The following is a 16836-nucleotide window of genomic DNA, read 5'->3' as shown; positions in this document are numbered from 1 at the left end:
CTGAGATCATGACCTGAGCCGAAGGCAACGGCTTAACCCACTGAGCCACCCAGGCGCCCAAGTTCAGGCTTCTTAACCTGAACTTGTCATATTCAAAGCTCCAAGTACTTTCCCAGTAATCATTCCCACTTAAATTGGTCTGTACATTGTTGCCAAACTGGTCTGTCACCTGTTTGCTTTGGGGTTTCTTTTTCTTCTTTTGTCCTTGACCTACGGGTTATTCCCCTTCTCACTCCAATCATTCCATCCTTGAGGAACGCGCTTAAATCTTACTCCTGTGTGAAACCAGACCACTTCAGCTAGAAAAGAGCTTTCCCTCCGCCTGACTGTATAATTTAATACTCATGAAATATTTATTATCTGGTGGTGTTATCTTCTTCTCTTAGATATCCTAGACCATTAGATCTTAGATTTAATCTAGATCATGGAACTCATTAGAGCTCTCCCTAATAGATCTTAGATTTCTTAGGTCTTTAACTTCCCTTAAGGCAGATTGTATACTGTCGTATGCTGTTGCATACTACTTTTTTTTTTAAATCTCTTTTCAGTTTATTGGACAGTTTTCAATAAATGCCTCTTGAATTAAACTGAAAGGGGCACCTGGGTGGCTCAGTCATTAAGCGGCACCCCTTTCAGTTTAATTCAAGAGGCATTTATAGAAAACTGTCCAGTGAGTAGCTGATTGACCAGTTATTAGCTCAGGTAATTTTATTGAAATTTCTTAGGTAACAGGCTTCTTAATACGTGATGTTCTAGCTATACTACTGACTCACATAACCTTGGGGATATCCTGTTTACGCTGTATTATGATTTATTTGTGCTAGAAAATGAGCATACTCGAAGTATATAGGTGTAACTAATCCATGTTGTTAAGATCATTGAGATCTTGGAAGCTTATCCATATATATCTGTCAGTGTTTGCCAAACTTCAAGTTTTTTCTCTTTAGAAATTGACAATAAAGAAGGAATAGCTCAAATAAAATTGACTCTAATTTAAGAGTGTTACACTATTTGTGTAACAGTAGTGTTGATATATGTGTTAATGGTGAAAGAATTCACCCACCAATTCAGTTAATACTTCATTTAACAATAAATATGTGTTGAGTTGCTTAAACTCCTGCCATTATATTCTCATTCTGATCAGCAAGAAAGAAGAAAGGGAGAAGGTAGCACTTCCCCTTTGTTCTTGGAAGTAAGTTGTAATATATGTTGTGAAAGAAACAACTTAGATGCTGAGTTAGAAAATAAAGATGACAGGGGAGGCTACTTTAGATCAGGTGGACTGGTAACTTCTCCCTGAGGATAATTTTTCAGCTGAGATTGGAAGGGGGAGAAATAGTTACCATATAAAGAACAAGAGAGAAGACTATTCCAGATACAGTGAACAGTTATAAAGATCCAGAGAGTGTGATGAGGAAGTTAAAAAGCCCGACACAAGACTGTGTCTCTGTGGCTGAGTCTGAGCAAAGAGAGGGGCAAGATGGAGGAAGAGAAATAGTCAGGGGCTAGACTACACCAGATGTGTGGATTTTATTCTAGGTTTTTCGTTTGTGGATTTTCTTCTAGGTTTGTTTGTTTGTTTTTAAGGAGTTTGTTTTTACGTTTAGTTTTTAAAACATTTTCTTGTCTTACAGAGAAGAGAGAAACCAAGAAATTGAGCACGGAGGCCTGTTAAGAGGTTGGTTCGTAGACTGAGACAATGATGGGTAGAATTAGGATGATAGAAGAGGGGCTGAAGAGAAGTGGGTAAATTTGAGGTATCAGACTATGCAATATTTACCAATAAGGATCAAGGGAAGGGAGCTGGGTGATCCAACGAAGGGATTTGAGAAAGTGCGTTTGCTGTAAGATGTAGGTTTCAGGAGAGCCATAGGGAAGTAGGAAGTAGGAAGTAGTCAACTGTATTGAACCAGAGATACTTAAGAGAACAACTAAGAAAGTACCACTGGGTTGGTTAGCAGGGCCTATTATTGACTGAAGGGAAGGTGGTTTTAGGAGAAACCAGGTTGTAGTAGGATTGTGGTGTGAATAAAAGAGGAGGAAAAGGGAGAGTAAATACTCTGAAGACACTTGACTGAGGACAGAGGGCAGTAGCTAGCGGGGAACCCGGAGTTTCAAGGAAGGGAGATTTTTAAATTTTAATTTTATCTGTTTTTAATAAACTAGAAGATTTTGAGCATTGTAATAGGCCAAGGAAGAGGGTATGGCTAGTGGATAGGGATAACTGGTAGAGCAAAATTTAGAGAAGTAAGTAAGTCAGGAATAGAGAATTTTTTTTTAAGATTTTATTTATTTATCTGACACAGAGAGAGAGATCACAAGTAGGCAGAGAGGCAGGTAGAGGGAGGGGGGGAACAGGCTCCCCACCGAGCAGAGAGCCCGATATGGGCCTCGATCCCAGGACCCTGATATCATGACCTGAGTTGAAGGCAGAGCTTTAATCCCCTGAGCCTCCCAGGCGCCCTGGGAATAGAGACTTTTGAGTAGCATATTTCATTATTTTTTCACTGGATGGACATACACGTGTAGAGAAATTGAAAGGTATATGATGAAAAATAAGCTTCTCTCCCTCTTCTGTCTTCCAGCCACGTAGTTCTTCTAAGAGGATTGCTAAATTACACTCCCATTGAGTGCACATATGCGATTGAGGTTAATCTTGTACTTAATTTTAATTCTCAGAGTTTGGAGAGAAAGCTAGCTCTAGACTATGTGGATTTATTGGTGGGAGGAATAAAAGTAAGAGAGATAGAGAACAGATGGGGGTTCAGAGATGAGTATAAAAGACATGGTATGGAATTGTCCCAGAAAAGGACATTTAAGAGGCTAATGGAGGGCATGCCTATGGTGTGAGGCCCACAGGAGATGACCCATTTCCCATGGTTTTATGATCTTTTCAGGAGAACTTAACTACTTCTTTATATTTAAAATGCATGTCAACTTAGAAAATGAACTTCTCAAAAATTGATCACTTAAGTAAAGTAAATATATGTTAGAGGTCCAAGTGCCAAAGCTCTGCTTTCTATTCTTATTACTTTCAGTCATAGGCATGTTGTGTGTGGTACTTTGAGGTTATTCAGGCCAGTGGTATAAATCAAAACAAAGGGAAACTTGTTAGTTAAGAAAGAGCCTTCTCTGTCTGAAGGAAGAAAGGAAGAGGAGGAGACTAGAAACCAACTAAGATGTCTCTGAGATGGTATTGTTGTTCATAGTTCACATAACTTAACAACTTAACAAATTTTTTTCAACCATTTTTCTCTCTTTAGCTAGTACGAAGCTAAACCACTGCCTTTTCCTTTGTTTTATTTTTAGTTGGAAGTTCAGAAGACTACAGAGGAGACTTAGCAGTTGTGCGTTTTTTAAGAAGATATTTGATCATTTTCATTTGCTGTGGGGCTTATTTTATGTTTTATGAGTTTATTTGTCACTATATTTTTTTTCCAAGTTTTTATTTAAATTCAAGTTAACATACAGTGTAGTATTGATTTCAGGAGTAGAATTTAGTGATTCATCACTTACATAGAACGCCCAGTGCTCATCTCAAGTGCCCTCCCTAATCACCCATTTAGCCCATCCCCCCACCTCACCTCCAGCAACCCTCAGTTTGTTCTCTATAGTTGAGTCTCTTATAGTTTGCCCCTCTCTCTCTTTTTATCTTATTTTATTTTTCCTTCCCTTTCCCTACGTTCATCCATTATGTTTCTTAGATTAATGTGGGCCTTATTTTAAATGCATCCATAAACAGCTGCAAATGCTGCTAGTAGAACGTGTGATAAAACTAAGCGAAAGCCAAAGATTCCAAGTTAGCCTTCCTATGACACTGACAACTAGTTCCTTTTAGTTTCTACAAGAAAAGTGGGTACTGTGTTATTGCTAAAGAAATAATAAAGCACCCTTTTAACAGCAAACTTGTAGAGTTTTTCATAAAGAAAATAATTGTTTTCTTTCAATTGTTCAATCTTTGCTTAATTTCCAAGGCGATTCATTTAATTGATGTTGGACTGAAATGTGTTAGTAACCAGTTTTGTTCATTAAATTACTTTTGTAATTCAGTGTATTGACATTTTTCACGCTTAAGCTTAATAGTTAGGCATGTATTGCAAGCCTACTGCATATCTGTTGCTTTTAGCTTTGGGGCATACAAAAATTAAATACCTTCATTCAGAGAGCTTACAATGTTGTAGCAAGAAAGTGAGCACATAGTCTTCTGATAACACCCAAGATGAGGAGTCAGTACGTACTGATTAAGGAATAAAATCATAATGAAAAATTTTAAGATTTCACTAAACCATTTTTTCCATGTTTGTGATCCACTATGTATTTCTCTGTAGCAATTAACATTAAAATCCTCACAAGAGAGAAAAACCTATACTTTTCTTTGGAGACAGTAAAGAAGGGACAGAGTGTATTCTCATAGCCAGCCTACGGAAAAGAAAACACCAGGTGAGAAAAGCACTTGACAAGATTGCTAAAGGAAGAGAAGCAAGCCAACTAAATCCCGAGTGCTGGAGGCATGAAAGAAAGAGGTACTAGAGGAACCAGCCAAGGGCAGAAAAACAGGTCCTTAGGGTTCAGTCTCATGCAGACACCTTCTGGGTTCTCTGATAACCTGGTTATCTGGTTTCTCAGCCAACAGCAGGGTAGGAAGCAGAGAGGCACAGTGCATCAGCCAAGTGTCATCACTGATAGGCTCCTGGTAAGGGGGAGAACAAAATGAGAAGTAGACTTAAAATCTCCCCCAACTTAGCATTTCACACCGTTTATTGTAGGAAAAAAGTACTGTTTAAGAACTTATAATCCTGGAGGTTACAGCTGTAGTCACTATGTTATAACGCAGTGATTGCTAGTCATAGTAATGACCCTGAGTCATCAGATTCTTTTCAGTCTGTTCTATTCAGGGACTTTTTTCCCCCTCCCATAGCGGTTGGACTTTTCTCCTTCAATGTCTTAACTTGAGGGGGAAAATATCTTACTACCAATGTTTTTAAAATAAGAAAACTTGGGGGGGGTTGCTATTAAATATTTTGTGGGTTTTGCCAATGTGTCAAACCCATCTCTAGGGAATGTTTGTAGATTCATTGTAACTGGTGGGCTTCATTGCCATAGCTCTGCCCATAACTAACATCTTTTATTGAAATGCATAAGAAGCCTATATAGCTTTTTATAAATTGGGCTAAGAAAGCCATCAATTTTCACAAATGCTCTGACAGTCTTAGGTTTCTAATGTAGTTTCATTTTTCTCCCTACTACAGATTGCAAGGATGTAACTTGACAAGAGGTTGATTCATTCATTTGATAAATATTGAAGGGCTGGCATTTGTAAGATACTAAGGTACAGGTGGACTTAATTTATTGGAATAAGGGTATATTTTGGTCTATATTCTACTAATTTTAGCAGCTCAGAATACATAACAGAATTATTCCCAATTTACGGTAATACATCTGCATTATTTTCTTGATACTGTAGAGCAGCCCTTTTAAAGCCTGGGTGGCTCAGGTTGTGATCCCAGGGTTCTGGGATCAAATTCCACATCCGGCTCCCTGCTCATCAGGGAGTCTGCTTCTCCCTCTCCCTTTGCCCCTCCCCACTGCTCGTGGGCGTGTATACACGTGTGCTCTCTCTCTCTCTTTCAAATAAATACAAAAAATCTTTTTTAAAAAAGACAAAATCAAACTCAGATGTGGAGTTCTTATGGCATATGATATACATAAAAACACAAATTATTTTGCTTCATTGTTAATACAGCCAACTTTGGGATTAGATGACTTTTTTCTAAAAGCAAATTATAAACCATCTAAGAAAAAATTCGAGATTAAAAAAAAAATTGGAGACCTGTCATTTTTCTTTATTCATTAATCAATATGTGTTTTTACAAAGCGATGTGGAGAGAGAATTTCTCAAACTACCCACATTCACTGTCCTTCACATTTCTAGTCTCTTACTAGTAGAGCTCGGAGGTTGGAGGTCCCAGCTTTGGAAAAACATAGTCATGGGTTTGATTCTGGGGCCTTCCTACCTTGGGCCAGTTAATTAACCACTAAGCTTCAGTTTTCTTATCTATAAAATGATGACGATAATAATACATCGTGGGGTTGTTATGAGGATTAAAAAGGATCATATGCACAAAGCATTTATTCCAATGCCTAGCACATAGTAAGTGCTCTATCATCGTTAGCTATTATTATTAGAAAAGACTGAATTTGGAACAGAATGGAGAATATATTTCTTTATCATATATTTTTCATTTGAAACACAGAAGGTTCTTGTGTCTTTATTATCAATTGTTCAGCATTATAAACTGATCTTAGAAAACTTCTATAGTGCTAGTTTTGCTTGGTATATTCTACAGTAAAGTCATGAATTTAACAAAGAAGTTTGGGTTGTTTTCGTTGTCAAAAGAAGATATTGTCTGCTCAGGGCAAGTGTCACAAGACAGTGAGGTCTACTATTCCATTGTTCACATCTAGAAGCTGAAGTTTTCTCCGTGTACTCTATGAGTTGATAGGCCTGGAGGAAAATACACACTAAACAAACTCACTAAAGAAGAATCAATATCCAGGACGCCTGCCTTTAATATATCCTAGAACAATCAAGTGAGCTTCATGTTTTGGTTTCCATAGTTACTCTATTTTTTTCCCCTATAGAAAAATCTTGGGGAGAAACCAAGTTAACGAAAGGGGTGTGCGTGTGTGTGTGTGTAAGTGCGCACACACATTTAGACATGGAGGGCATCTGAAGCATAAGGAACAATATCCTAAGCAAATGGGGAGGGGAGGGCTGAGTAGCAGTAGGCATTCCAGGAGACTCCCTAGCTCAGAGTAGAAAAGGTCTGAGGCTGGCAGACCAGGTAGCCAAAGAGAAGGGCTTGAACTAAGGCCATAGCAACAGGCTTGGAGAATACTTTGACAGGAATACGTGGAAAGCAAGTACTGAGAAGAAAGTTGTCTATTGGAATTTTGGCTCTGCTGATCAGGTGACTGATAACAATTAATAAAGGAGGAAAAAACATTTCATGGGAGAAGGATATAATTTCAGTTTGGAAAGTGATGAATGCGTGGGATTGATTGCAGGCTGATTTTTGAGTTTCCAGTTTAAAGTCATATGCCAATTCCGGCTCAAGGTAAAGAGTGGGGAAGTAATTATAATCTAATTGGAAATTAAGGCCTTTGAAGTAGATGAGATTCCTTAAGGGAGAAAGGAGAAGGCCCATGATAAAATGCTGAGGAACTGGGACTACCAGCTATTAATAAGGCAGGTGGAGAAAGAGGGTTCCTAAATGTTCTCAGCTGCCTATTACTGTGCCCATCAAGCTCAGACTCTTCATTGTCTCCTGAGTGGCAGATAATAGCCAGAGCTCAAAAAATGGATCTGTTCTTGCTTTGTTCCTGAATTTCACTGAAAAGCCAGAATCTCCATTACATGTCAGTTCTCCCCTTTATCTTGAAGTCCTGGAGTTAATTGTGACAACTGATTTGAAAAACAATGACTAATATTTAAACCTCAATGTAACTTGAACGTCTTTTTGCTTTGTAGAGTTACAGTACTGAAATGGTTATATGTCTAGAAATGCAGAATTCTAGAAATCATTCTAGAGGACACCTAAATGGCTCAGTATGTTAAGTATCTGCTTTCGGCTCAGGTCATAATCTCAGGGTCCTGGGATCAAGTCCCATATCAGGTTCTCTGCTCAGTTTCTCTCTCTCACTCTCCCTCTGTGCGCACGCTCTCTCTTTCTACAAGAAATAAATACAATCTTTTTTTAAAAAAAGAAATCAGGGGCACCTGGGTGGCTCAGTGGGTTAAAGCCTCTGCCTTCGGCTCAGGTCATGATCCCAGGGTCCTGAGATCGAGCCCCGAATCAGGCTCTCTGCTCAGCAGGGAGCCTGCTTCCTCCTCTCTCTCTGCCTGCCTCTCTGCTTACCCGTGATCTCTGTCAAATAAATAAATAAAATCTTTAAAATAAATAAAAAAAATCATTCTAGAAATATATATGTTTATAAATATGTTAATAATATTCTTTCTTGGGGCTCCTGGATGGCTAAGTGGGTTAAAGCCTCTGCGTTCGGCTCAGGTCATGATCTCAGGGTCCTGGGATAGAGCCCCACATCGGGCTCTCTGCTCCATGGAGAGCCTGTTTCCTCCTCTCTCTCTGCCTGCCTCTCTGCCTACTTGTGATCTCTGTCAGTCAAATAAATAAATAAAATCTTTAAAAATAAAAATAATAATAATAATATTCTGTCCTGACCACTCACCCCCATTTTATGTTACACCCTGTTCCTGGTCATATAAGATTGCATGTCCTGGTGCCACTTATTACTTTGTTGATCTGAAGAGCTGTAGTGCTTTACAGTTTTCTTTTGGCATCTTTTAGAAACTTCTACTTTGAAAGGCTTTTAAGTATTACAAGTTTAAAATAACTGAAGGATTTAGGATCATCTTAAACCACCAAAAGCAAGTTTCCATTTGATTGTTAGAAGGGTCAAGAAGAAAGGAAGACACAGGTTCTCTAACTTTTATTATTTCTGTTTTTAAACTTTGTATTTACCCTCCTGCTGTGTTCAAATGGTGTTTCAATGGTCTTAGCTATTTTACTCGAAGGTAAGCTCTGAAGAGCAGATTATACAGTAATACACTTAAGTCTGCCGGCATGATTACATCTGTTCAGTTTATTCCTAATCTCCCGTGAACTCTGTAGGTTTTCAGGTGATGATGTCTCTTGATTTAATCTACTACCTAAATTTTGCCAGTCAACATTGGAAGAAAATACTTTCTGATGTGTTGGGGAAGGATTTATTCGGTTCTAGAAATAGAGTACTTACCCTTTTGTGGAATCTGTTGTATAAAGTGTCTCTGCTCAAGATGCTTCCCCCTATTTTTTGTTAAGAGAACAGGAAATCCCAAACTCTGTAATGCCATTTACTCTGAATGACTCATTTTGAAGACCTATAATTTTTTTTCCTTTTTTTTAATCAAAAGGACATAAATTTCTGTTTAAAAAAAAGATTTTAAAATACAATAGCTCTGCTGATTTTATTAATTCTCAGAATATAAATTCTTGACATCAGTTGCTCTCATGAACAAATATTTTAATATGTCTATAACCCAAATATCAGCTGAGTGTCCAGACAGGCTCTTTAAAAGCTAAATGGTTGGTTTGAACCTTCAGTTTGATGTTATGGGGAAACCAAAACCCTCCCTAAGATTTCTGCAAATTCCTGGTATTCTTGTGGCCTCTGTGCTACTGTCATCTAGATAGGGTTTCTTTCCCTTGCCTTCTCTCTCCCTCTCCAGAGAAAGAAAAAAACAGTTATTTCCTTAGTCTTATGCAGAACATCTTAGCCTTCCTTTTGATGCTGCAAGGCCTCACCTTCCACAAGTGGCTTTTCTGTGTATTTTCTCAAACAAAAAACATTCGTTTCCTAAGAGGAACTCTGCTGTCATATATTAAGATGATGAAATGTGTATCTTATTAGGTATAATATGATAATAATAACCCTTTTAGTCAATCTTAGTTTCTCCATTTATCAAATTTCCAAGTATTTAAATAACTCATACTAAACTCAGTCTCCACTCATTAGAAATTCTAAGAAAACCCTATCCTGAAAAAGCTTTTGCAATATTGCAACTGAATATACGTATAACATCATGTAGCTCTTTTGCTAGATCATACAGAGAAGAGGGTGCTCTCCTAAAAGGATATAGGATTTCAGACAGAGTTTAAGTGTCAAGTTGTTCTTTTTCTTGGAGAAGTAAATCAACACTGGTTTGTGAATGTGAGACTGAAGTGTACCCTTTTGAGGTTTGCATTTATTTAGTATCTTTGAGCTATTTTCTATCCTGTTTTCTTTGACTAGACTGCCATATGACATCACTAAATTATTTTTGACTTCCAGATAATAATTTGCTTTGTTTTTTCATATTTTTAAGCCAGTTTTTTGTAGATTTTTTTTTTTTATTTTTTGTAGAAGTGAGTTTGAGAAAAAGAAAGGGTGATGGAAAGAGGCATAAAACTAGGGATGTGTAATTAGTAGGTGATTCTATCTTGAGGATTTTATATATATACTATTTCCTCTGATACTTACTGTCACGCTGGAATGTCAAGTAAAAGATGGGATTCCTGTCTAGTAGTAGAATTTTGAAAAGATGATGTTGTTAATGCTTATTCAGCCATTTATGGCATTTTCAGTAAAAGTTTGGTGTCATTACAGTTTTTTATTCTAGGGTACAAAATGCCATGATTTAAGGTATAGACCAGAGGTCAACCAACTACAGCCTATGGATCAAATTTAGTCAGTTACACGAGCTAAAAATGGTTTTTACATTGTTAAAGGGTTGAAAAAAACAACAAAGATAATTGGTGATAGAAGCTTTGTATGGCTGCAAAGCCTAAAATATTTCCTATCTGGCTTTTTACAGAAAAAGTTTGCTGACCCATGGAATATAGTTTATTCACTACTTTTAAACACTTGTTTTTGAACTTAAACGTTTTCCCTTCAAAGTTTTACCAGATAATCAAGCACCTGAAAATGCCAATATTGAGGCCCAATCTCACTTAAAAAAAAAAAAAAAAATTCCTTAGTTGAAATCTAATTGCTTTAGAGTAGGTAGGTAGTAATATATAAAGCAAATATTTCCTATTCAGGCACATGTTCAAACTTTAATAATTGAAGAGACACAATAATAATTATATGAGAAGCAGTCTGCCTAAATAACAGTAGGGTTTCCATATATTTTTTTTAATTTCCCCTTTTATCCCATACCTTGCTCCAAATATCCCTCACTTTTCAGCCCACAAGGCAAGCATTTTGATGTGTCTATAAATTTAATGCAGAAAAAAATTTAATTTATTGTGTAAATGTCATTATGGTAGCTCTCTAATTTTGCTTCTTGCTTTATACCCTCAGCACCATATTTCTAGGGCTGTGTTGCTCCATGTGTGTATCCACCACATTTTACCAATCTGCTCTTTTTTTTTTTTTTAATAAAGATTTTATTTATTTATTTGACAGACAGCGATCATAAGTAGGCAGAAAGGCAGGCATGGGGCAGGCAGAGAGAGGGGGAAGCAGGCTCCCTGCTGAGCACATAGCCCGATGCAGGGCTCAATCCCAGGACCCTAAGACCATGACCTGAGCCGAAGGTAGAGGCTTTAACCCACTGAGCCACCCAGGTGCCCCTACCAATCTGCTCTTTAGGAAGTAGGCCCTCACCTTACTATCACTAATAGCAGTACAGGAGACAGTCTCCTACATGTCTCTTTATAGGCTGATAGGAGAATTTCTTTGAGATAGGTAATTACCAGGAGCAAAATTGCTGGACCTTAGGGTATGTATATACTTAATTTGACTACGTAGTTTTTGTTGGTTCCTTTGAATGGCTGTACTCCCATCATGCATTCTCACGATGGGCTTTTTGTTTGAGGAAATTTTTGTAAGAGTTTGCCTAACACCAGTGGTTAGTGACAAGAAAGGATTCCCTTAGGTTAGAATAATTGTTAGAACTGCAGTTCTAGGTGAGATATATAGCCATGCTTTTTATAAGAGCATGTGCTTTTTTGAGAGTAGAGCTGTTAACAATGTGGAAGGGTAGGAATTAATCTGAACCTGAATCTTCTATGTCTGGATAACCAGGTATCATGAAATGGGATTGGTTGTATTTTTTTAATTAATTTATTTATTAGTGAGAGAGGGAGGGGTAGGGGCAGAGGAAGATGGAGAGAGAGAATCTCAAGCAGACTCCCCACTAAACGCAGAGGACAAATCCGGACTTGATCTTAAGACCTGAGATCCTGATCTGAGCTGAAATCAAGAGTCAGACATTTAACTGACTGAGTCACTCAGGTGCCCCGGTATTGTTTGTATTTTATAATTCTACCTCTTTATCTACTTAACTTTTAAATTATATTTAACACATAAATAATGTTTACTGTTCAAGTACTATTATATATGTTTTTAAATATTAACTCATTTAATCCACATAACCTAGAAGGAATGTACTATGATTGTCCCTATTTTATAAATGAGATAACAGGCATAGAGGGATTAAGTTATCTAAGTATAGATTTCTCAATTTTAATATTACACATTAGGGTATATGGAGAAGGAAATAATCTGTCAAAAATAAATGGGTTTATATAGTATGTGTTACATCATAGTCCATTACAAATACAAAGGTGCTAATCAACTTTTGAATACCAATATATGTAATTCATCATAAGGCCAAATAGGAAAGAGAGACACATCTACTAACATGTTTAATATTGTTAATATCATACTTATCATACATAATATTGTTAATATCATACTTCTAAGATTTGAAAATAAAATGTACCGATAATGATAACCTTTTATTAGATGCCATTGCTGGTATCCTGCACATTGGATGTGTGAATTTGCCAGATGGGTGAAATTTGATTATTTAAGCACCACACATTACTATCTTTTAATATTTTATTTCAAATCCCATTTTTATAACTTCCCAAAGAGTAGTTATAGAAGTATGATTTAACATTTTCCTTGTAATTGGAGTAGTATTTTGATAACTGTCATTGTACTTTGATGAGGATATAAATGCGAAATATGAAACAAAACAGCTTTTGATAATGATTAGACCTTGCTTCTTGAAAAAGCCTTTAATATTGTTTTGCTTTTGGATTATTTGCCTAACTTTATAAAAGGTAAAGTATGGAATGTGCAGCCACAGTTGTATAATGTGGCTGCTTTTCTGTAAAATTGATCATTGACTCACAAGTGTTTCCTTACCTAGAAAACCTTCTTCAGTGTTGCTGTGGTGGTTTTAGTTCTTAGTGATTTGAAGACCCTGATGAATCACAAAGACTTATTAACTGTAACATAGTCTCTCGCTATTCACTATTTGTTGAGGAAAGTGCAGAGAAATAGTATCCCTTTCCACTTCAGTAGTTTGGGCCAGGTTACTTCAGAGGATATAAATTCATTATCCTTTGCAAACAAGACATCGGGCTGAAATTTTCTTGAGACCTTTAATATTTGGCTTGAAATGAAATGCCAAGCATAAGACATCTAAAGTTCTGTCTTTAAATGTATAGGACAAAAAGCCCTGTTCTTGCACGATTTCTTATAAATCTTTTTAAATGCAAACTCCTCTGCTTAAAATGTATAATTTTTAGGAACTTTCTGGCTAGGGACAGAGCAGATTCAGCTCTGCTGATCGCCATCAGATGGTCGTTTTCAATTCAGCCATTATTATTATTTTTAGCATGTTTGTTTTATGTATACAGTTTTGAGGTGTTTTATAAATATTACAAACCCCATTTTGTCCTTAAAAGCAGCGTTAGTGATTGACTGATGGACACAAAAGTGGAAATAGTGTAAAAAATTTAAAGTGAGAAAATTACACATGTTAAATATATGATTAAACAATAAGGATGATTTTGAAGGACAAGTCCATGAAATACGACATACCTGTGCAAGTGACAGGCACAGGTGAAGAAATGTGAATGTTTGAAATGGTTTTGGCAGAGAATCATTGTTAAAGTGGGATGCCTATTTAGTCAAAGATTCAGTTAAAGTGAGGAGTTCAAGAATTTAAAGACTAAGCATGGTGAATGCAAGGGTGGTTATGGAAACTTATCAAAAACCACAGATGGCACCGTGGGTTCACCGTTTTCCCTAATCTGCAGGCGAAGCTCTGGCGTAGGTTCCTTCGCAGCCAGAGGTTCACTCCCTTCTGTTGGTAGAGATTGTGGCAGGGAGGGGTTCCCTTCCTCAGCAGATGTTTTTTGTAAACAAAACAGGGCAATTTTTTAAAATGCTCAAAATACACAGTTAGGAGGAAACGCGGAGCCCATAAGCCTAAATCTCTTATGGTTTTGGACCTTTAAACTAATGGATTTAAACAGCCTTTTGGAATCCAACCTGTTTGTAAGTAGAGTTGCCTCCATATATTTCATATTCTGAAACCCTACTGATTTCTTTTTTTTTTTTTTTCCTACTGATTTCTTTTAAGATGTATGTATGTATGTATGTATTTAAGAGAGAGAGCAGGAAGGAGAGACAGAGGGAGAGGGAATCTGAAGCAGATGCGGCACTGATCACAGAGGCCAGCCTGGGGCTGATCTCATGCCCCTGAGATCATGACCCGAGCAGAAAGCAAAAGTTGGATGCTTAACTGACTGTGCCCTCCAGGTGCCCCAACCCTATGGATCTTTAAAAAAGATCACTAAAGGGGTGCCTGGGTGGCTCAGTGGGTTAAGCCGCTGCCTTCGGCTCAGGTGATGATCTCAGAGTCCTGGGATCGAGCCCCGCATCGGGCTCTCTGCTCAGCGGGGAGCCTGCTTCCTCCTCTCTCTCTGCCTGCCTCTCTGCCTGCTCGTGACCTCTCTGTCAAGTAAATAAATAAAATCTTTAAAAAAAAAAATCACTAAAAAAGAGGGACAAAGTATCTGCTGGGCATAATTCCTATTTCCTAAGGGTGAATGTTACAACTGCTGGGAGACCAGCTGTGCTGAATAGCCAGTGTCATATACTAGGGCACATTAGTGCAGCTACACTTGGTGTTGTGGTCTCTGCCTTTGTGAGCTCTGCTGCTCACTCCTCAGGTTGGATTTTGGTGGTGACACACACACACACACACACACACACCCTTTTTTCCCCAACTTTCTTCTTCCTCTTCTTCTCCTTCTTCTTCTTCCTCTTCTCCCTCTCCTCCCCCTCCCTCTCCTTCCTCCTCCTCCTCCTCCCCTCCTCCTCATCCTCCTCCTCTTCCTCCTCCTCCTCCTTCTTCTTTTTCTTCTTCTTCTTCTTCTTCAAGATTTTATTTAGGGACACCTGGGTGGTTCAGTTGCTTAAGCATCTGCATTTGGCTCAGGTCATGATCCTAGGGTCCTGGGATTGAGTCCTGCATTGGGCTCCCTGCTCAGCGGGGAGTCTGCTTCTCCCTCTGCCTGCCACTCCCCCTGCTTGTGCGCTTTCTTTCTCTGTCTCTCTGTCAAATAAATAAAATCTTTTAAAAAATCCTTATGTTTACTTTAATTCTAGGCTTTGTGCTTCTGTTAAGATGAAGTGTCTCTTATTGTTTTAGCCTTTTCTGTAAGGCTGTTTTGGCCATAGCATGCTATTTTAAGGAAGTAGTAAGATTCTTTTTAAGGCACAGGGCCTATATGTTGGCACACACTGTTGACCACTTTGTTTCCATGGTTAGGCTAAGCTAAGTCATTAGACATGTTTTCTTCAGCAATATTTCTACCAATGACATGTTTTGGTTGTTCTTTTTAAGTCTTATTCTTATTTAAATAAGTCACTTGGCTGCTTTACTCTATTTTCTCCTACATGTGCATGACTTATAAAGGCTGGCTTCTTGTTAAATAATGCATGCTTGGTTGATTGAAGAGAAGCAGTGAAGTTGTTCCTGAAAAGAGTGAATAAAGGTCCAGCATAGAAAATAGTTGGTGCTCAAGGAAGTACTAAGAATATGTTGTACAAACTAGGAGGGGCATTGAAAATGTGTTGTTTGTGTTTGCCAGAGTTTGCCAGCAGTTTCTACTACATTTAGGACTCTGGCTCTGCAAGCTTTCTGTTTTATTCATGCTTCAAGAGGTAGAAAGAAAAATGATTCATGGCACTAAACTAACATCACTTGTTGCAAGGCAGGAAATAAATGGGATTTCTTATGTTAAGAGAAGATGCCATTAAGTGGTTAAGAGTAGGGTTTACATTGCTCCCAGTTTGTACAGGAACAGGTGACAGGCCAAATTCAGCGTTCAGGCAGTAGTTTGCTGACCCTGCACTAGGCCTGTTATACACTAGCATATTTATTCTTATATTTGTGTCACCATTCTGTTTCTCAAGATACACTGCTGGGTTTATAATCTATAAATCCGGGTCTCTGGAGTGTGATAATTTTAAAGATTGTTTGTGACATAAAGACTTAGGTAGTAGATGGTTTTGGTTGCCTACTCAAGAATTATCATCCCCTCCCTCACTTCTTTGATGGCAGAACCCCAAGTTGAGATTTTGTTCAAATACCTGGTGGTCATAAACTTCAGGGGAGGTTGTTTTCTTCCTCCTCCAGTTCCTGGGTGTGGGGGTGGGCAGATAAATCTTTATTGGTCTGATCCAATTTTAGTTCCATTCCCCTTGCAGTGGTTGATTTAAGAATGGCAATTTGGGCAATAAGGTACATGGGGAAGACTTCAGTTGCACACAGTAGACTGATTGTGGGTGTGAAAATGAATTTTTGACAACTGGAGGTAAAGTACCTAGAAAAATACTTTTGAGTATTTTTGTGCTCAAAAGTACAAAATGTACTTCATTTTGCACTGGCTAGTGCAGATTGCTGTTTTGACAGCAATCTTGACAATTTTGTTTTACATAAAAAATAGAATTTTTAAAAGTTTTTATTTATATTCTAGTTAACATACAGTGTTGTATTAGTTTCAGGTGTACAATATAGTGATTCAACACTTCCATCCAACACTTGGTATTCGTTACCAGTGCGCTCCTTAATCCACATCACCTATTTCACACGTTCCCCCCACCCCACTAATCTCTGGTAACCATCAGTTTCTTCTCTGTATTTAAGAGTCTGTTTCTTGGTTTGCCTCTCTCTCCCTCTCTTTCTCTCTCTGTCTCTTTTCCCCATTGTTCATTTGTTTTGTTTCTTAAATTCCACATGTAAGTAAAATCATATGGTGTTTGTTTTTCTCTAGATGATGTATTTTGCTTAGCATAAAGCTCTAGATTCATCCATGTCATTGCAAATGGCAAGATTTCAGTCTTTTTTACAGCTGAGTTATATTCGTCAGTGTGTGTGTGTGTGTACATACCACATCTTCTTTATCCATCCATCAGTCGATGGAC

At 37.8% G+C, this 16836-nt stretch overlaps 1 protein-coding gene across 5 annotated transcripts in view; it reads left to right on the top strand.

The window, feature by feature from the left end:
- The window catches only part of TRAK2 (trafficking kinesin protein 2), a 63108-nt gene that overhangs the window by 4505 nt on the left and 41767 nt on the right, over nt 1-16836 (top strand). Inside the window, exon 2 of one of the 5 annotated variants that reach the window (XM_047720750.1) lies at nt 1635-1678. The exons of the other annotated variants lie outside the window; for them this stretch is intronic. The gene's annotated coding sequence lies outside the window, so the exon portion shown is untranslated. The remainder of the gene's footprint in view (nt 1-1634; nt 1679-16836) is intronic. 5 annotated transcript variants of the gene reach the window in all.

Source organism: Lutra lutra, chromosome 3, assembly GCF_902655055.1.
Source record: "Lutra lutra chromosome 3, mLutLut1.2, whole genome shotgun sequence".
NCBI lineage: Eukaryota > Metazoa > Chordata > Mammalia > Carnivora > Mustelidae > Lutra > Lutra lutra.
Note: the sequence above shows the minus strand (reverse complement) of the source record. Positions and strands in the feature narration are given on the sequence as shown.